Source organism: Lepisosteus oculatus, chromosome 9, assembly GCF_040954835.1.
Source record: "Lepisosteus oculatus isolate fLepOcu1 chromosome 9, fLepOcu1.hap2, whole genome shotgun sequence".
NCBI lineage: Eukaryota > Metazoa > Chordata > Actinopteri > Semionotiformes > Lepisosteidae > Lepisosteus > Lepisosteus oculatus.
In genome coordinates this window covers 25,497,516-25,519,384 of record NC_090704.1, presented here as the reverse complement: position 1 = coordinate 25,519,384, position 21,869 = coordinate 25,497,516, and the positions used below count along the sequence as shown (strand labels likewise).

The 21,869-nt window shown below is 38.8% G+C and overlaps 1 protein-coding gene, 1 long non-coding RNA gene and 2 pseudogenes across 3 annotated transcripts in view; 2 read left to right on the top strand and 2 right to left on the bottom strand.

Moving 5' to 3' along the window:
- LOC138241293 (deoxyribonuclease-2-alpha-like) overlaps window positions 1-21,869 on the bottom strand; it is a 110,084-nt pseudogene that overhangs the window by 21,061 nt on the left and 67,154 nt on the right.
- Window positions 1-21,869, top strand: part of LOC138241228 (acyl-CoA-binding domain-containing protein 6-like) — a 250,466-nt gene that overhangs the window by 185,925 nt on the left and 42,672 nt on the right. The window lies entirely within an intron of this gene.
- The window catches only part of LOC138241250 (deoxyribonuclease-2-alpha-like), a 60,974-nt pseudogene that overhangs the window by 7,682 nt on the left and 31,423 nt on the right, over window positions 1-21,869 (top strand).
- On the bottom strand, window positions 6,621-8,652 carry LOC138241147 (uncharacterized). The gene is made up of 2 exons (XR_011190324.1): window positions 7,787-8,652; window positions 6,621-6,987 (listed from the first exon to the last, which is right to left on the bottom strand). It is a non-coding gene; the product is annotated as an uncharacterized lncRNA (long non-coding RNA).

The window sequence follows — 21,869 nt, the reverse complement described above, 5'->3', positions numbered from 1 at the left end:
GTGAATTGTTCATTTTATATATATCTAAAATAAAATATTTTAACATTTACACTATTTCAGGGTAGAACATTTACACGTGTGATTCTGCAGATGTTGTCCAAATCATTGATTCAGTAGAAAACATTTATTTTAGGATTTACTGTGTATGGTCAAGACATGATGGCACGTCCGAAGTATATACTGTGTCTTTAGAATACCAACACCAGCTTTCTGTGTTTTCTGGTTTTAAAACTTGAATCATAAAGCTTTAAAGTATATATTTCCATCTTGTTTTTGTTCATTATTTTTTTTCCCCATTTACATTTCTTTGACTGAGGCATCACATAAGCTAAGAACAAATCTGTTGCCTTCAAAGCTTTTTCTCCTGGTGAAAATCACTGAGTTTAAAAACACTTCTGTAAATCAATATAATACTGATGTTTATAATAAAAAATTCATCTGCTGGGTAAAACAAAACTAAAGATGCTTGTTGTGGGCTCTATTGAATTGAATTTACAGTAGCCCATTTCTAAATGAATACAGTAAATTAAACTGTTGAGATTAAGAGATAAATGTACATACTTCATGGCCAATTGTCAGTTGAATAGAAATGAAAACAATTAATAGGACTAAGAATAGTCCTATTTTGGACTATGGTTTTCAATTCTCTTAATCTGATTTTTGGCCATGAAGTATGTTCAGTTTAATTCGGTTGGACAAAAAAAGCCAAAAGTCAGATTAAGAGAACTGAAAAATAGATTTTTTGTTTAGTTTGATCAATTATACAGTTCTTGTTTGATTCTTGAACTTAATTGATTAATTGACTTCGTCAGCTGGAAGCAGGCTTGATAATGGACTCTGTTCAAAAAGAGCAGACTTGTCCTTTAAAAACATTGAAACTGAAAAACCAGACGGATCAAAAACGATAAGAGATTTGAATATATCTTGTGTGACCTTTTTCAGGGATTGTGATGTTACAGACAGGAGTGTGGCTGGTTCACAGCACCCCAGAACTTCCAGATGTGAAAAATCATTCTACATCATTCTTGCCCTCCAGTGGGCATGAAAATGCACAGACCTTCTTCTGCGGGACTTACACATACAGCACCTTCAAGGACATAGGTAGGCGTTCACATGTACATACAGCTGTGTGAACCTTTTCAAGAACAAGTTTGATTGCTGAGCTTTAGTATGTCCATGGCATTGACATCACAGCTGTCTATCACTTTCTGAAAGCCTTTGGTACAATTTTTCCAGATTTTAAGATTCAAGTATTGGTTATTTGCATTCTTGTTCTGGTTTGGAGCACCTTTTCTTTTCCTATTCTAAATTTACCTGTGGGCAAAAACCAGTCTATTCTGTTATTTTCTGTTGGTGGTTCAATTTCATATGCAAGCTTACTATAACCCTGAGAATAGGTGGACACTAATAGACTTACACCTCATTGTGTATACAGATGAAAATAAATTCCAAAATAGTCTTAGACTTTCTAATTAAATCTAAATGATGTGTATTGTGGCTGCTGAAAATGTATGTCAACATTTTAGAACTTGGAGGATAGTTTAACAAGTGAAAATAAATAAAGGAAACTCTCCAGACTAATGGAAAAAGAAAGGGGGCATTTGACCTGGATGTATGAAAATGCCATGCCTACTCTTGGTTATTTTTCATTCTTGTCTCTACAGCTGTGCAACTCCAGTATATCCATGTATACTCTTTTGACTATCACGTCCCCCAAACCTTCCACAGAGACCTTCAGTGTGTGGCTCAGAGAACATGCTATCCCAGGAAAGAGCCTTGGTTTAAGCAGCTGCCCCTGACATCTTTAGCAGGGTAAACTTTCACCAGCTTTGCAAAATACTCTAGATTTAATGACGGTGAGCACCACTCAAGGCAGAGCTAGAGTCTTCAGAAAAAAAATCAGTAAAGTCTATGGATCACGTTTGTTTACCAACTGATCGCTTCTTTAGAAACTATTCTCCAATTCAAAATACAGAAACAATATTGAACAACACAGTTGCCATGATCCATAAACAATCTCTGTGCTTCATTATTGCAGTTTGTTCCTGGGAAGTGAAAATGTCACATCAGCTATTTTTCTCATTTTAGATATTTGGGATCAATAGTTAATTTTTTGCATGCCTCTACATTTTAAAATCACAAATTAATTATCACAGTTCCAGACCTGTACCAGCTTGGAAGAGATGACAAATGTACTTATTTCTTCAAAATATGTGCTTAACAGCCCCACAGTGATGCTAAGTGTCAGAGTTGGCATAAGTTGTACTAATGGTTTTTCTTTCACTGACAACAGTACAAGAGCACTGGTGCCCAGCTGGTCATAGAGGTTGCAGTTATCGGACGCGTTTGAGATCGCTTGGATATCCCAAAGTGTCCAACCCTGTTGGTGTTGGTATTCAGTGAATTATGTATCACTGCTGAAACTTGGACAACAATTTCTGATTTACTCTGAACAAGCACTTATTGAGCCTCTCAGAATCTGAATTTATTTAATTTTTACAAAGTCTAACTCTATTGTATGTTGGCTGTTTCTAGCCAGCAAGACCCACTTTCTCACAAAGATTTTGTGGAACAATATCCAGTTTATTTTTACTCAAAGCCTTTCCCAATTGAAGATGTATTTATATAAAAAAGCATACTTTGTTTTGGTGAAACTTTCTCAATCTGCCAGCTGGCAACTGAACTTTCCTACATGTTTCTGCGGTTACACTTTAGATTTAAGGTTTCATAGCATCGCTTTCTTTCAAAAGAGATTTTATGGGATGTTAGTAAAGCATCAATTTATATTCAGTAGTAATTTAGGTTTAGGATTTGTGTCTGAGGTAGTTTGTAGGTGCTTTATTAACATTCTGTAAAGCCCAATTCTTGAACAAATTGATTAATAGAATATTTCAATCTTTTATTTATACAACAATTTAAATCAAATGTTTTTCTCTTGGTATGTTGATTTAAACATAAGAAAGGATAAAAATATAACTTGTGTAGCTTCTTTAGATACCATTTAATACCTAAGAACACGAGAGGTTACATTTGGCCCATTTAGCTAATTTCTTAGTAGTTAATTCAAGGATCTCATCCTGCTGTTTCTTGAAAGGAACCAGGACTTAAATAACATGTGCAGTTTGTTCCATTAATCTCAACTAGTTTTTAAAAGAAATTGATTAATTGATCCAAGGATCTCATTCTGCTGTTACTTTAAAGGTTATTGGAAACGGTTGTCATTTAAATACATTTAAAAAAAGGTTATGTAGAAAAGGAACAATCCAGTAAGTTTCAAACACTGCCCTTCAAAAGCAATATGTCACACTTCACACTTGATCTACTGTATATTGGTGGTGCTGATTTAAAAAAGAACGTTCTGGGTAGCAACCAATACAGTACAGCATTCAGAGAGGGGGGGAAGAAATACACATTCACTTGTTCTCGGTTCCAGTTTGACGTTTTGGTAGCAAGTGCACTTCCTGTTTTTGGTTGGGTAGAAAGTGTGTCTGGGACAGATTTACAGGGAACCTGTGACTCTGTTCCGTTTCAGATCTCTACTCAGGTTTGCTGGTTAACTATTTAGGAGACGACTTCTTTGCCAAAAGCTGGGGGAAGCTTCATCAGCCTCTGCCGTCGAATTGCTCTGTGGCGCACAAGGTGTACAACATGAAGACTATGCAGCTGCCAGAGGCCAGGCCTTTCGGCATCATGGTGGACCACTCCAAGTGGTGTGTGATGAAGGGCGGGGGTCCGCACTGGACCTGCATCGCGAACACAAACCGAGAGATCAGTCAAAGGAGAAGAGGAGGCGGGGCTGTGTGCACAAGCAGGCCTGGAGTGTGGAAGGCCTTCCTCACAGTAGTGACACATTTGAGGACTGCCAGTAACACGTGGCTGGCACAAATAGACAAAGGGCTGTTTTTCAAAAGATACTGCATAGTTTTTCCAAGTCAAAGCAAATGGTGGTAAGTAATATGTAAGAAAACTCTGCAGTAGCTCAAGTAGGTAGCGCGTTAACACGCGTAGGCCGCAAAGGAGAAGAAAAGAAACGGGAACGGACACCTGAAGAAGACTCTACAGCAGGAAGTCAAATTATTTTTGCTGAGGCGATATACAAATATTTCAAATCATAAAAGTACATTCTGTTTGTGTTTCTTTAAAGGGTTGTTTGTAATAAAAGTACTGGATATCACCTGCCTTCCATTATTCCTGTGGCCCCATTAGGCAGTTCATATCAAGCACAAAAACGGACGCTGACATTATATTGATACTAGTAGTCCTGTTCGGCACATATCTGTGATTGTTTCTGTGGATGCGTTTTTTAGAAACCACACAATGGATGAATAATATATATATTTTTACTAGCTAAATCAATAACACCACAGACTACGTATTGCAAAACACAAGACAACCTATGCAACAGGTGGATAAGGTTAAATAAAAACAATCACCACATCTTCATATACAGTACAGTTACTACATTATTGATCAACTAGAAGCACTGGATTATATGACCGTTTACTCTGTGGAGCTGTCCACTTCGACTGGCTTTGTAATAGGCCTGTACAGTTTAAAAGAGAGTTTATGGTCACATTTTTATAAAGAATAAGGTTACAGTGTCGTGCTGGTGTTTCGACCTGGTAAGAATATCTTAATTCTATTAAACCTTCCAGCATTCCTTAATGATTTACTGATTTTTAAGTCAAAGGCCATACATGTCTCTAATGTCGGGTAGAATTGAGTTTCCCCTTGAAGTCTTGATTTTCTGACCTGCTCAATGCCTGTGACCTCACAGTGATGTCACTCACAGTCGTGTTCTTCTCCAGTGGGTGATCTCTCTTTATAAGCTCAAAGCATGTCAAGCGGGGAAAGACTCTCTCATGAGTATGTCAGAGGAGTGTGTGCACATTTCCTCATCCTGTTTCAATTGTGTTATTTTAACCTTTGCTAATCCGATAGGTAAATATTAAACCACATAAGCCATGCCCGGGAATGTAGACAGTGGAAACTGAAAAATGAACTTCACATGGCACAATTTACTATTCTTACCATTTAAAAAATGGCTCTTAGTTTTTAAATAAATGCGTCTAAAAATATACGTGTCTCCACACACCTGAAGAAGGCTTCACAGCCAAAACGTCATATTAGTTTATAGCCGTATCTTTAATTTGTAAAAAGCAGTTTTTTAGCAAAAAAAAATGTATTTCTAATATCACACTTAAAGAGGGAGTACAAACTCCATTGAAACAGATGCCCACAGCCACAATTTAACGGCAGCCGATTGTCAGAGCCACCTGAGAAGTGACAGAGAAAAGCCTAATTTTGCAGGGAAATTGTTGTTCTCTTTGAAAGATTCAATTGAATATATGGTGTGGCGTCGCCGGGGGAAATAGGTGTAAAAGACATTTAACTCACACCACACTGAACCTCTGTGTTCTTCGTCCGTATGTCTCTCCAAATCCGTTCCGCAATCCGTTGCCAGTATCCTTAAGTCCCCAAATGCGTATGTCCACACTTCTCCGCGCCGTATCCAAAACCCATATCCAATAGTCCGTTATTCTTAAATTCCTTCCAGTACACTCCTAAATCTCTCGTTCCTCCAAAACGCTCTAACCTTACCAGCTTCCGCCCAGTTCAGTGCTTCTGTGGCATTTCTATTCCGTTTCCTGACGGAGCTCACCTGTGTCTCATTGTTTCGCCATATATATCTTTTCCAACAGCGGGTCAGCCGGGTATCCGTGGCGGCCATCTTGCCTAGGTCTATCCAGTAGTATAGACAGCGTTTCGTTACGAAAATACCAGTTATAAATGACCCTTCCCCTGGCCCTCTTCCAATGGAATTAATATTCTGTTTGAATGTATCTCATGAATGCTGTTAAATGATAGTACCTCTACCGTATTCACTACATGCTTCAAGACTAACATTGAGCAAATTACATTCTAAAGGCTAAATACTGTATGCAGTACAGTGGGAAATATTGAATTGTTTTAGGAAATAGAAGACAAATTATATTTACAGTGGTCATCCAGAAATAATAAATGTATATACCATAAATTTACTGTGTTGCCAAAGCAGGACAGTTCCCCCTAGTGGAAATATGTTTGCACCGCTTCCCTTGTGCTACAAGAATATTTGCCAGTATCAAATGATCATAATGCATCTCTTCCAGGCTAAAATAAGCAACAGTAAACACTGGTGTTTAACTGGAATATACTAGCATAAGAAGTGGCACAGTGGTGCTGTCTCAGAGCACTGGGGCCATGAGTTCATCCTCAGATGTGGGGCTTGTATATTCTACAAGTGTTTGCTTGGGTTGTCTTCAAGTAATTGGCTTTTGTGAAAATTGTCCCTGGTGTGAGTGAATCCTGCCTCTGGCTTTCCTGCAACCCTGTATTGGATAATGCAGTTAGAAAATGGATGGATTCAAGCCTTCATTACCTTTATAGAATTATTTCCTTTTACCACTAGTTTTAGTACTGGAAACCACTGCAATTTTAAGTCATATCCATTGAGCTATGAACTATTTTACCTTTTGTATACCCTCCTGAAACAGTGCTGCTGCGCATTCCATGCAAAAAACACTACATCCATTCGGTTACCAGAAAGGATCATTAAAACACTAAAGAAAACATACTCATTAAGCACAATTTGAGACTTTACATCTCATTTAATATGGAGACCATAGACTGACACTGACTCAATACATCCAGTGAAAGTGGGTCAAGCTTTTAGAGACAACCTGTAGAGTCTCACTGTCAGTCTCCGAGTCTGCAGAATGATTAAGATGCACAATCTCTGGGGTGGGAATTCTTTCTTCTTGGCTTATTTGCTGATAAGGGAGAGTTGACACATTCAAGAACACCATCCACAATTCAGAGGCAAGGTGATTAGGAGACTCTCCTCCGGCTCCTCTTTTCATCATACAGGGAGATGGCTGGGAGCAGCACTCGGATAATGGACACTGCCACCCACGCCACCATGTCATTCAGTTCTTCCATCGTTATCTGTTTTAAAGCAACAACAAATGTAGGTTAACCACGGAGGACTAACATTGTCTTTTATTGCTTTTAACAGGGTGTCAGCTGAGCATTAGACAGGATTCATCCATTCTCCCAGCAAACAGTGATAGGCTGATTTCTTTTAAGGTCTTATTTTTCCCCGACTTCTCCTTGGAAAACGTCATATTCTATTCTCATTTTTCCACAGCCTAGAAGCCTATTCTGGACTTTTCTTCCATTTGCTTTCCCTTCTTACCTCTCTCCCAAAACCAAAGCATTGTGCATTTTAATACACTGTATTACAATTAAAACACAAGATGAAAGGTTCTTATAAATGTAGCCTGGCAAAGAATAATTAGCACAGGACACATTTTGGGTTCTTTATTTCTAGGCGACTATGTGGTCTGATATGTTCTTGGTTTAAAAAAATAAGAATGACATAACGATATTTCTATATACAAAAAATACGGCAGTGGTTCACGCAGCGCGTTCAGAAATAAGCCGCTCAACTCTCAGCCCTCACCGAGAACTACATTACGATAATTAGTACGATACCTACAATTGCGAACACTTACACGGTGCTAAACATAAGTCCCTGTAAAGAATGAAGGAAGAGAAAATACAAGGAGCATGTGAAACCCATTACTAACAAACCAATAAACAGATATCCCCAGCCCGAGTAGTTGCCTAAATACGCTACTGCTTCAGTGTACTCCGTTAAAATCCAATATCCATCTTGCTAATCTTGTCTCAATCCTATGAAATACCCCTCTATACTCATTTAGGGAAATGACACCGTATTTACCGTTACGACTCTGTAGAAGTTACGGGTTCTTTTTAACGGTAACTCACTGCTTCTTAGTCCCTACTGCCCATGCGCAGAACGCTGGACTCAACCGTCAGGAACCGCCATCTAGTGGATTTGGAATAACTCCGCTATTCACCACTGGGTCACAAAATAGCTACAAATTGGTTTCTGGTACTAAATCCGTGTTTCGAAAATCATACTGCTTGGGGCACATTGCATTCTCTTCTTCTGAAGAGATACCAAGGGTTTTGAGTCCCAGCTGGGTTTCTTCACAAGTCTTTTTCATAGGAACCCAATTCCAACAATTTACATACAGTAATTTCTGATTTTCTCGGGCAATGCAATAGATGCTATTAATGGAATACAAGTACATTTTAAAAGACAACCTTAGATAATGTGACAATCAGTGCACTTTTCAGTCCTTCAGATATCCCTTGTGGTGTCTCCGGGGGAAAGTTTATGCAAATGAGAGAAGTACTCACACCACACTTTTCTTTCCTGAGTTTCGTGGCGTTTCTTCCTCCAACTATCTTCCAAATCCAGTCCGTAATCCGCTCTCTTAATCCTGTTCCGATCCGAGTTCCAAAAGTCCGTAATAAAGCCAATCCGCAAACCATAAACCATAAACCATAAACCATAAACCATAAACCATAAACCATAAACCATAAACCATAAACCATAAACCATAAACCATAAACCATAAACCATAAACCTTTTCTCCCTTCAGTAGTCCATTATTCCTAAGTCTGATCTTTCACATAAACCTCTTTCCTCTCTATCTTTCTCCCTGTTCACTGCCTCCGGGGCACTTATATTTCGGTTCCTGATGCGGCTCAGCTGTGTCTCATTGTTTCTCAGGGTAGACCCTTTCCATATACGGGTCAGTTTATTCTTTTTGGCAGCCATTTTGCTCAGGTCCATATCTAGTATTTTAACTAGGTCATTCTGAAAATACCTGTTATGAATGACCCTTCCCCTGGTCATCTTACACCCTTTACTTGGCTGGCCTGTAATGTGGGTGTTATATTCTATGATTTTCTTCTTGTTTTATTTATTACCTTGTCCAGTAGGTGGCAGAATTAGTACAGTAAGGGACTAGGCTTAAGGAGCAATATTTTTTAATCAAGCTGACATCTTCCTCTAAAATATGTTTTTTATTCGGTAGTGGTATGAAAAACACAACCTGAAAATATAGTAATGAAAATGAAAAGTCAAGCTTGTGCAACCAGGTGATGTGCAGCTGGGCACGGGAATCGGGAACAGCGCCTCGTGCGGGCTGGTAGACCCTCGCTTCCAGCCTGCTGTCCGCCTGACTTTCTCTCCCATGGTTCTTTCTAATTTGTTAGGTAAGATCTGAAGTAATAAGGCTTTTTTAAAAGGTCTGTAAATTTATGTTTACTGATGTCATAGTTTCGGTTTAAGGTTTACTCGTTTATATTTGTTTTAAGAGTATCAAAAGTGTATTCGGGCTCTGCGGGTTATCAGAGACGAAATTGAACTTCGTTAGCTAACTGTGTTAAGTCGCTAGATGAAAACTGTCTGTGTGTTGTGAGTTAATTTCTTAGTGAGTTGAGTTGTTATGTTGTGTCGCGTTTAAATGGTGTTATAGTAAACAGGGGAAAACAACATGTACGAGGGTAGGAGTCAGACTCTTGCTACCAGCCTGCTGTAAACCTGACTTGTACGTATTTCTGGAAACGCTCCCTTATTTTCTTCTATTTTTTAGAAAATAAACTTGAAAAAAGGGAGCCGTGTATGACTTCCTCTTGCGCACGCCGGTGAGTGCACAAGATCAACGGTAAAGCTGCCAGAACTGAGAGGGACCCGCTAGAGGTCACCACAGCCAGGCAGAATAGGGACTGTGACGTAAACTTGAGTAGTGCGTTATGGGAGTTGTAGTTCATAAAGCCAACGCTATGGCTGTGAGCAACTATAGCCAGTTCTAAAAGCCGGCTCCCCTTAAGTAAGGATTACACTTGCATTCCAGGCTTTTCTATGGAAGCCCGTTTCCGCCAGGGAGTAAAAAAAACGCGCTATGGTATCTCAGAATTGCAACTTAGCAACTCAGAATTCTGACTTAGTAACTCTTTATATCTCACATTTGCGAGTTCGAAATAGCCCATATTTCATTGTCTGTCCTTTTGTTATTGTAACGGATTCGGGTTCTAGGGCTTGTGCCCTCGCCGCTCCCACCCTAGTTCGTACCTCACTGCATTGGCTCGAACCCAGCTCCTGAGTTGTTGAGGACAAGACCTGTATAACTATATATGGCTACAATACCAGAATTGACCATAATTAAAATTGCATTTCTACACTTCTTTTCCATCCCAAAGGATTAGAGGTGTAAATTATTAAAAGGCAAACCGTGTGTTATATTTTTGGGGTCTCTAGGCTCCACTGGCAGAGCCAGACTGTTTGAGACGCGTGACCACACAGGTTTGATACCGTGAAGGCTTTGAGTTAGAATGGCGACATTCAAATTAAACATTAAATCGGACATCGCCCTTTTGTCTGGATTTTCTCATTAAAACCTAATTATTAATATATATATAAAAAAACAAGTCCGTACAGGGACGAATACTGTAGCTTCCCTGCTGCAGCTTTTAATGACGTCTTTACTTGTACACGCTGGATACGTCAGATAAGGCAAGTGCTTTGCAGATCTGACGTAATAGACAACATTTTGGTTATACCGTGGTTTATGCTCAAGTCCGTATTATACAAAATAAAGTTTTACCGCTCACGAACACGACGGATTTGTTTTCAAAATAGATTAATTAATTAATGGATTAATGGAACGATATCAGGGATAAAAATGGAGAGAAAGAAACCGGGATCTGGAGCTGTGAGTGTACTATCCATACGTTTATATATTTGAACTTTTAGGTAGTGAATTTAAAAAAAAAATCAGCATTAGTTTAGCTTTAAAATGTAAGGTTTAGTAAAACAGTAAAAACGTACACCTCGTAGTAATATTTCTAATACTGTTTTAAAAGCTCTAGAAGGTAAAATAAATGGAACATGATTTTAAAATTCCAGCTATGTGTTCTATTTCTGAAATCGTGGGTTAATAATTTATTGTTAACCCTTTCTGTATTTTATGGGAATATACGTACTGTACTTTTCTTTTGTTCTCTTAAGATGTCTTGGGTGAGAATATGCCTTCCCAATCTAAAACTCTAAACAGACTTAGAGAATCAACTCGTTTGTGCAGAAGAAAAAAAAAGAATGTTATGAACTGATTTAGCCCTCTGAACACCCTAGGGTAACTCTTCTTACCTATCTATAAAAAGATATGTCAGGAACCGTGGCCTTTAAATGCAGGGACTGCTTTTAAAAGTTAGTTTTGTAGCTGATTATGCCACCTAGCAATTCTAAAGACCTTTTCCCCCAGCAACAAGTTCTTTTTATCTTCCAGAACCACTAGTGCATCCACAGACCAGAAGTCATCCTACATAATTTCCATTTGTATTACAGTACTTTGCAATTCCAGTATCTATCATAGCCTAATCCACAGAACAAATATTACAACTTATCCACCAGAGGTACTTACTTACTCACAGAACATATTGCAGACCAGCTCAAGAGCCCCATTTGACCCCAGTTACCAAAACCAGAGTTCCAAAGGAAAAGTCCAGCTGCAAATATTCTCCCAAACCCAGCCCCAGTTGGAGACCTGGTGTGCCTGCTTCTGTCATAGCAAAGAAACTCTGTGTAGTCTTAGGGATCCTCCTCAGTCCTGGCTGAGTCTGTTTTTTAATATGCCCCCCCCATTTGTCTCTGAGTCAATTTTTTGAGTAGAGAGGGGAGGAAGAAAATGCTAAAGCCTTCCTCCCTTGCTCACTGTAGAGAGTCCCTGGTGTCCAAACCCTCTCCTGGGTGCTGTGGTACAGATTGGTTATTCCTGTTTCTTCTGTTTTTGTGTGCTCTGTCACTGGGGTTATTAAAGCCCCCCTACCTTTCTTGGGGGGGGGGGGGGGTTGATAGTTTTGGGTGTAAGCAGAGCTAACTTCTTGGGGCTCATTGATCAAATGGCTATATACAGATGGCCAGGTGTAAGATTGCTCTAGAACATTCTAGATTTTCTAGAATTGTTATGTTCTAGATCCACCTCCTCGGTCTGAGGCTCAGCTAGGCCAGTTTTGACATTCCATGTGTCTTCTCTGAACTGTGTGGTAATTAACAATGTTTGCAATAGCATCTTTGATCAGTAGGAAGCCCCAGAACAAAGAAAGAAACATATTACCACCCTCATTGAAGTCACTGGTCATTCTATAAAAACTTCTATGCAAAGTCAACATTGTCCTTGATACCTGCTGTTGCCCCCACACCCATTTTATTTCACTCTGTGACAGATGAAATCATTTCTGCCATCAGCTCTGCTTGTTTTTTCTGGCGTTTTGGCTGTGGTTCTGTGAGGTACGATAGCTATGTTCTGTGTTTCAGGGCTGCTACACCATGCTGTATGCACTGCAGGGAGAGCAGCAGCTGTTGGAGAGACCCGTCGGCACTAAACTGCCGTTAATCCCAGGGTCTAAACCTCAATTTTGCAGGACTGCTCTTTCGGAGAAAGTAAGTGTAACCTAAAATGAAAAGCATGAATACATTTATTCTTATTTAAATCCAAACATTTAAATTGTAAAAAATGACATGTTTATTCATGGTTTTCTTTCTTTTTAGGGGTAAACCAACATGTAAAATTGTATAATATGAAATGATACCTGGGACACATTAACACATTTCTGTGTGTGTTAGTATAATGTGGTTGCTGTAATGATTAAACTGTAAGCAAACTGTCTTCCCTTGACATCTTTGTGCATATAACATCAGGAGTAAGGTTATATATTTTTCTAGACGCAGTATATTGATCACATTATTGAAATTCAGCTGTACTGTATGCCTTAAAGCTTATTGTGCTTACTGTCTTTTTGCAATGTAGATATTTTTAGTTGGCTACAATGACTGAGAAATTGGAATTTGATTTTCAAGAACGTAGAAAAAAATGATAACAGCGATTCTGGAGTAGTCTTCCAAGAAACTGGCGACCGCCTTCGGAGGGGGGAGAAAAAAAACATTCTCATTTTTATGTTCAGAAACATAGGGGGATACATATCTGTGTTTACCTGTACATATCATGTTTTAATAAAATACTTACCTTCTATTTCAGCTGCACCAGCCATCTCCTGACTTCACTCTGACTGATCCCCACGGTTTCCTTTTGGATTCGAAGTACAACAGCCTCCATGACCCCCACCTGCGCACCTATTACCATCGCAAGGGCATGCAGGAGTCTCTGCAGAACAGAGGCTTAATCAATGAGCAGAAGAAAGTAAGGCTGTTTGGAGTTTGTGCAAAGAATGAGGCTTTTTTGGTATGGTGAAGGAGTGAGGTGTTGTCAAAAAAAAATAGACCAGGTTCTAGCTCATTTAGCTGTAATAGTTTCCAGTAGCGTGATTTAACTCATGTCTGCACTCCAGCATAGATGTATTCGGTGGGCAGGCCTTTGGTTGTAATCAAAGCATGTAATAGTAGATGTAATCAAAGCAGGCCTATGGTTTGTGCTAAAGTCCTTATGCTCAATAGATATTCAAACACAGAGTACTTGACTGTGCTCTAGATTTGTAAAATAAAAATAAAAACATTTAACCTCCTAGACAGTACTTGAAACATGTTTTGTCTGTTTTCAGGTCCTCTGCTCTTTGAAAGAATACAATCAATATCATAACTACCTTAGCAATGTGAAGTTGCAGTATGACAAAAATTATGTGACTAAACAGGTAAGTGTGATGTTTTTAAACAACCGTCCATCTGATTCTGACTCTTCATCATAGACTTCTGCCTTTATCCAGCCCTCAATCAGTAACGTTTCTGGATGAAGGCTTCCATAAGATCTCTCCATTATGCACTTTTGAATATACTGCTGTCATCATGTCATCTTCAAGGAAGTCTCTACCTTGACTGTGTTTGTATTCTAAGGATCAATTTCAATGTTTTCTTTCAGTTTCTTCTCTAATTGCTATGAAGCTCATTTCTGTTTTAGTGTTTTGACGCTGACGATGTTGTTGCTTATGTTTGTCACTGCTCTAGCCTATTTTAGCTTCTTCTTGTTAGTTCAGCCATACTGTACATCTTTTCATGATACTTTGTGTTGTTTATAGCCCATATAGTCCTTTCTGCATGCAGGATATGGGTTTCATATCATAAGAAAAGTTACGAATGAGAAGAAGCTCTTTAGCCTGTTTGGTAATTACTTGCTAATTGGTCTGTGAGTCTCATCCAGCTGTTTCTTGAAAGAAGTCAGCATTCAACAAGCAGACTTGACTGTGAGGATTTTGAATATTTGAAACAGGTCGCCTTGTAGTCTTCTCTGTTCACGATAACAGAGTTAAAAAAAGATAGTTTTTTTATTCATTGAGGCTGGGCAATATATCTGGATGTTTTTCTTTGTGGAAAACCACTAATTGTACCACCCGAATCGGAGCATTCACTGCTTATCTGTACTGCTCAGTAGACTTTAATCCATTTTCAGTGCAAAAAAATGTATTTTTCCAAACACATGTTAATACAGGCAGCTTTTGTGTGTAGTCCAAAACAGAATTTATAAGTCTTCTTTGCCAGACAAGGCTGAAAAACGACTTGAACTTCCATCCATCCCTTTCCATCCACGTCATCTAATCTAACCGCCTCATCTAAGGGCTGCAGGGAGCCGGGGCCTATCCCAGAAAGCAACGGGCTTAAGACGATATACACCCTTGACCAGAATTAAGTCCATTGCAAGACACACACAGACACAAATTCACTCTAGAACCAATTTTCCTAGAAACCTTTTTCTACCAGTATAGTATGGCTTTTGACTGTGGGAGAAAACCAGAGCAAACCGTGAAAAACCAATGTGAATATGGGGAGACCATATAAACTCCACACAGACAAATCACCTCAGGCTCAGAATAGAGCCCCTGGCCCCAGTGTTGCGAGATAACAAGGTTAACCACTGTATCCAAGATATACATCTTAAATTGAAATGTTTAGATCAACAAACTACAGTAGCTCAGCCTTCACTCTTATACATATGCAAACACATTCTATCGGTGTGAGTTCAAATTAAAAATCTAATGGAAAAAGTCAGTGTTGGTTTTGAAGTGAACACTCGGCTATAATAGTGCTTAGGAGAACCTTGCAATGAAGGGAGTGTGGCACTCTATTAAAAGGCTGTGCTGGCTTTCAGAAAACAATAGTGAAGAAGTTCTTGGAGCTCCAGGAGCAGAACGAGATTCCCAGGGATATCAGCTTCACCGATGTGAGGGAATGGCTCCTTGAGGAAGGATCCAAGAATATTTCAGACCAGTTTATGGCTAACAGAGACAGGTAATAACATACGGAAGCTCCTCACTCTTTAACAGCAAGTTCCTGCCTTTTGGATTCCTGATTTGTTGTATTTGTATCACATTTTTTTTTGTTTCGCTGTAAATATGTGTAAATATTTTACTGTTATGTTTAAACATTAGATGTCAAGAATACAACTGTAAGTAAAGGTTTGCCTTAAGTTAATTAATTGTGCAAGCAAGTGGAAGTCTTGACTGAGTCAAAGTTTTCCAAAAGATGAACATCTGCTCTACGGAAATACCACATTCACAAATTCCTCTGCTGCTGTCTGACATTGCCTTGTGGATGAAGCTTTCTTTGCTGTTGTTGTTTATGAAGGCACCAGGCAGGAGCTCTGAAAACAGAGGAGATATGCAGACAGGCTGAGGTATGAGAATACAGTTTGATTTATTTTGACCCAGGGCTGCTCCTGGTCATCACCTGGATGGGATATCTTTAATAGCTGGTTTCCTTCTGCATCTTAAACTGATTAGAGACATTTATATCCACTCTGGCAAGTGACCTTGTGACACCTCTGTAAATACAGCATGATTGGGGAGCAAGCAAAAGATAACAGGATCTCTAGCATAACTGTTTTAAAAGATGTTGTGTTTCTGACAAGTAATTAAGCATTTATGTTGCAAAATGCTCATTAAAAAAATTATCTCACCTTATAGTGTATATGCCTCTTCCAGCCGAACAGATTTCTGCAGAGTGGATACCCTTAGTGAATCATGTTACTGTATTGTCACACTTAGACTTCAGACACTTTTCATACGCTTTTATGAATCCTACATTTCACACTGTAGCTTAACTCACTTTTGAAACACATAGTTTATTCACCCCTTTCATTGATTTGTCAGCTTTCAGATCACCGGCATTATCAATATACAGTATTTAGCCTCATCGGTTTTCTACATCAGCTTAATCATGTTTCTTGTTTTTTTTCACATTCTCACTGTACATTGCTGTATGGTATGTTATTTTCCCAGTTATTTTGTCTTTGGGCTTCCCAGACCACATTCAGCTGCTGAATGCTCCTAATATGCTGAAAAATGCCCAAAGGCCTCATTTGCTAAATTGTAAAAAGGGGAGAGATTCAGCTCCACATGATCTAACAGATTCCTCAATATTTAATGTACCACCTATAAGCAGGTGACATATAAATATAAATGTCTAGTAGCGTAGCTGTTCTGTGCTCAACACAATCTAGCTTTCTGCTGTTTCTCATCGGCTTTGCCTTTTCACTGACGGCTCTACAGATGTGGAAAATCAGAGAAAGGGCTTTACATATGAGGATAGAGGAAGATGCCCGGAGGGAGGTGCGACAGGCCCAGCTGAAGAATCAGACCAGAGCTAGAAGGCACAAAAAGGTACTGGAGTAATGGATGTTTGGATTCATCCTCTTAAGGTGAACTTTTCTTCATGCAAATTCCGGACTTGACACTGACCTTGCAGCTATATTTTGTTGTATTTCCAAGATGAGCACCTATAGGTTTAAATTAATAACCTAAACTAATACCTTTGGATCCTCGGTGACCACAATAAGCATGGTATGTTGGCACCTCTTATATTGTGCATCTACTCTAGGGTGGTTATGCCAAGATATGCTACAGAGGTGCCAAAACACCATATTCTGGTAGTGTTTGGTGCCTCCAATTCATGGTTATAGCACTGCATCTCCAAAGCCCATGGTTTATCTCCAGCCTTGGGCACCTCCCTGTGTGGCATTTATTCTGCGTGTTGTGGGTTTTAATTCCAAGTAACATCCCAGAGACATGCTGCTTTGCATAATTGGCTGTTCTAAAGTATCCCTCAGGGGTATCTCCCCAAGAGGATCCAAGAGGGTGGTTGATGATCTCTCCTCTTCATTACCTAAGCATTAGAGGAGAGACATTGCTGGTTCAATCTCTTATATCCAGCCTGCAAGGTTCTGAACTACACACAGAGTCTTTCATCCAAGTAATGTCGGACCCAGCCTTTCTTCTTCTGAGCTCTGACCAGACCCAGCTTCCCAGCTTCAGGGTGCTGTAGATTGAGATGAGATTGGAGTCTCCTGTAGTGACCTTATGGATGGGAAGTTTTCTACTGCTAACAAGATGTTCAACAATGAGATGGACCTTTTCATCTTTTGTTGAGAGGCTTTCCTTTTTCATTAAACAATAGCCACTTGTGAAAGGTTTTCTGTCATTCTCAGGCATTTGAATATTATAAAAGGAAGGTTGCTCTCCAGCAGCAAAAGCTAAATGAGAGTTTACAGGAAAGGAAGGATTTTGAGAGAGAAATGCAAGACCGTATTAAAAGGCAATATTTTAATGAAATACTTCAGTCTGGAAAACAGGGTAAGCTTCTAGATCCAATAATTTGCAGTGGTGCAACTATGATTAAGTTCACAATTTAATGTGTTTTAGTTTGTTGGCTAGAAGGAATGATGCAGGTTGACAACATCTTCAGGTTTACTACTGATTACAGAACTGTAGAATTTGTTTAATAAACACCTACAATTACAAAATTCCAAAGCTTTTCAATCATATGGCTGTATGAAAAGAATAATATGTATGTACTGAGATCAAAACTTTTTAAAGGGAAACACGCAATAAGTTGCAGGTATCATAAAATAATACATTAAGAAGGAATCCTTCATTATCTTCAGATTGTTTAATTTCCAGCCACAACATGTACATATATTATATTCAACATTTCTGTAATCCACATTTTGTTATAAAAACATTTACAGTATCTATTGATCTAAACTATCTGAAATAACTATTCAACTAAAAGGATGTTTTCTTTGTGGCACAGCTTCTACTGAGATCATTAGCACGGAGAATAGAGATGTTACCATTGCTAATGAGAAAAGTTCTAAAATCACCAAAGGTCAGTATTTTCATTTGTTTCTAGAAAAAATAAAGGTTTTGAAAAAAGTTATGTTTTGACAAATTTTCCAATGCAGCTGCAGAGAAATTCAGTGGGTGCTGAGATACTGAAAGATATTGTGAAAGACAATGGAACATATAATCCAAAAAATCAGTTTAGTTCAATTCAGTTTTATTTGTATAGCTAATTCAGATAAAAACATGTCAATGATTAATGCACAAGTGTTGGGTTTTGAAAGCTTTGGTAACATCTACTGTTAAGGCTGAAAAAGGTTCCAATTAAGTCTGGGGATCTCTGGGCAGCCATTGTGCCACAGTCTGGTGCAGTAAAAGTGTTGTGAGCTAAGGTGTGAAAATGATTTAAATTATATGGGTAAACAGATAAATAAATCTTAATCAGCATCCTAATTGTATCTATGAATAAATACATGTTTTTTGCCTTTTTTGGATGTTAATTGGATTGATCACTTTTTTATGCATGCCATGAGAATTCTAATGCGACAATAATTCTTTTCTCTCCACTGAAGAGGTGACTACTGATTCCAAATGGTTTCATGAAGTCCCTCTGATCAGTCAGCTGTCTGATGGGTAAGTCCTACATTCTGCAGTTGTGGTATGTTAAGCATCAGTGCTTACATAAAGTTTTTATTTTAAGCATTTTAAGTATGGTGATACGTAAATGTTTAAAGAGCAACTGTTTTCTATTTTGAGCTCACTTCCCCAGCTGAGTTCGTGAAATTGCTTTTTCTCTCTTTGCGAATGCATGAATCAGTCTGTTAACAGTACAGAACATGTGCATATTGTTGTGTTAGCTCATGTGCATTTTTCCAAATCCTAGATATAGTTTACCATAGACTGACTTTGTTGTAATGACTAGAACATTGACATTGAACACTGAACCTTCGCAAAAATAAACTGTTGTATTGTACTTATGTATAACTCTGATCATACTGCATTACAACAATAATATATTAGTCATATTAAAACAAATTTCTATCATAATAACAATTTGTTGTGGCACCGGTATAAAATGTGAAGTTTTGCTGAAGTATTGACAGTGGGAGAAATGTCTGGTCGTGTTTGAATGGATGTTATGTTTCAATCAACAACCACCAGAGGGCAGTAACAACTAAGTAACACTAAGTCATCAAATGTGTTGGAAACGCATTTTGGGCTTTGTCCTGAATGATGCAGCAGCAACATACAGTTGTATGCAAACGTTTGGGCACCTCTGGTCAAACTGCCTGTTTCACAGAATCTTTAAATTCTCTAAGGTCTAATCTCTATGAAGTTAACAGGGTACAAACATAAACATGACATATTTCTGCACATTTCAATGCAGAATTACTATTTATTTTCTGAATTGAACTGTATTTGTCATGTGTCAATTATGAGGTACCCAGTATGAAACTGGTTAGATACATTGCGCCTGACCAAGTAGTTGTTGTTGAAAACACAATGATGTAAATTACCAGTGATCTTGCTTCACATAGGAACACGATTGTACCATACTCGCTAAAGTGTTATGGAACAGTTGCAGTTTGAAGTTTAAGATTTATCATTTCCAATGTGCTATTTTGTTGTGGTGATTTTTATTTTATAAGCCTCTCATATTAAAGTAAAAACCTAAGCAAGTTTTAGACATCCAGTAGGTAAATTGAAAAAGTACGAACACAATCGTGGTTAGGAGGCCATCTTTTTTTACACAGGAATATGCTTTAAAATAGATTAATTGTTCTGCCACTAGAAAAGATGCCTATATATTGTTAATTAGTCACCATTTTTTATTATTGCAAAATATAGTTCGTATTTTGTCCATGTAGTAGCAATGTCACACTAATTAATTTTTATCATAATGTTTTTTAGTGAAAGGAAGGTGATTGAGAAAAGTTTATATGGACAGGTAAGGTACACTGCTTATCTGAATGTAATGGATGCATTTTATTTTTCCAGATAGCTCCTTGAGGTTAAAATGCACAGTGTCATAACTAAAGAACAAATGTAAAGAAATATGTTAATTTGTTCCTTCAGTACAGTAAATCCTGAAATTTAGTCCACCTAGCTGTTGCTTAGTGGTTCCTTCCCTGACATGTTCAGCTCAGCTCCCACTAGGTTTTGATTGTGGCTGCCCTGGCGTTAGAGCCACGTAGCCACTCCTCAGAGCAGAGATATTCCACTATGCCAAAGGTCTGCGCCTCTTTGCCAGAGAATATTAAGCTGTCAAGGTTCCAAGGGGGTGACTTCACTTTCTACCATAGACTCGATGCCAAAAGAACCCTTTGACACTGCCTCCTCTGGAATGAAACAGGGGTCTGCACATTTAATTATTTATAAATTAAGGGATCCACTTAAAATGTGCAATACTGACCATTCTATTTCTTTGGTTAGACTGGTATTCTGTTGTTCTTGCTTCATTTATATATTAGAAATACTGTACTGTATATATTTTTCTAGACATACAACAGTATATCTATAATAGATTTTTACTATACTGTATAGACAACAGTATATTTGTATTAGTTGCGTCTGTGCTGGCATTCAAAATTTGGTTGCAAATTTCTAAATGTTAACACGGGAAACAATGAACCCTGACAAGTAAGTAAAAGTAGGTCTTATATTGATAGGTGTACTGTATACTGAACATTTTTCGTGCTCTGTGGTTACTTTTGTACTATTGCTTTAAAACAGATAACAACGGAAGAGCTTAACGAAATGGCGGAGAATATAGTGGTGTGGGTGGCAGCGTCTATCATCAGAGTGCTGCTTCCAGCCATCTCGCTTTACAGTGAAGAGAGGAGCAGGAGCGTGTCTCACTGCTCCTTTGAGTCCCCGGTTTACTTCAGCAGTAGTGAGGAGGCCACCCTGAGTTCTCATTCTCTGCTTGGTACTGAGTCAGGGTCCACATGGCAGTCCCAGAGTAGGAGCAGTAGCTTCTGGTCAACGAGATGCAGGATCTCCACTCCCTTCCCTTCACCCCTCTCGTCCTCGGGTAGTTCAGGAGAAGAAACAGGGAAAAATACACCCTGCTTTAAATCCAGAACACCCTCGAAGGAGATTGTGGTTGCTGATGGAGGAGAAGATGCTGGAAAGCCCCTCTCAGAACCTTTGAAGGACCTTTTTGGAATCACTAAGTCAAGTATAATTACAAAAGCAGAACGTATAGTACAGGATGTCCTTAGCAGAGCCCTCACTGAAGCACAGCTTCCTGCTCAGCTGATGGAACCCCAGTGTTGTGCGTTAGGTGTCTTGATTACCCGCTGCAGATCGAATAACCTTGCCACTGAACTTGTGGATGGTGTTCTTGGACTTGTCATCTCTGCCTTGTCAGAAAATAAGCAAAGAATTCCCACCCCTAAGACTGTGCGTGTTAATCTAGAAGCACAGACAGAATCTGTAGCCTCAGAGGTTGCCAGTGAGATTATACAAGTTGTCTCTGGAAGACTCCAGCCTTTTTTCACAAGCGCTGTTGAGTCAGGGTCAACCTGTAGACTCCTGGGTGGCCATGGTGGTGACCTACATGCCATAGGACAATCCCAGAGACTCCACTCAGAACAATATGATGAGGCGGAGTTAGCTGTCACGGCAACAGAAATAATCAGTACTGTCTTACAAGAAGTCAAGAGTGAATTCTGCAAAGCAAATACTGAAAATAAGATGAGTGACGTGAAAGAAACATATTCAGGCGATAACCAATCAATGAGTGACTTTGTGTCAGCAATTCTGAAAAATTTAGAAACGATTTCACCCTCTTCCAGCTTATCTGTGGAGAAGAACTACCTTCTTCAGAGTCCTGATGCCCTGCAGAATGAGAGAGATGAGGCAAAAGTGACTAAGAAAAGAAC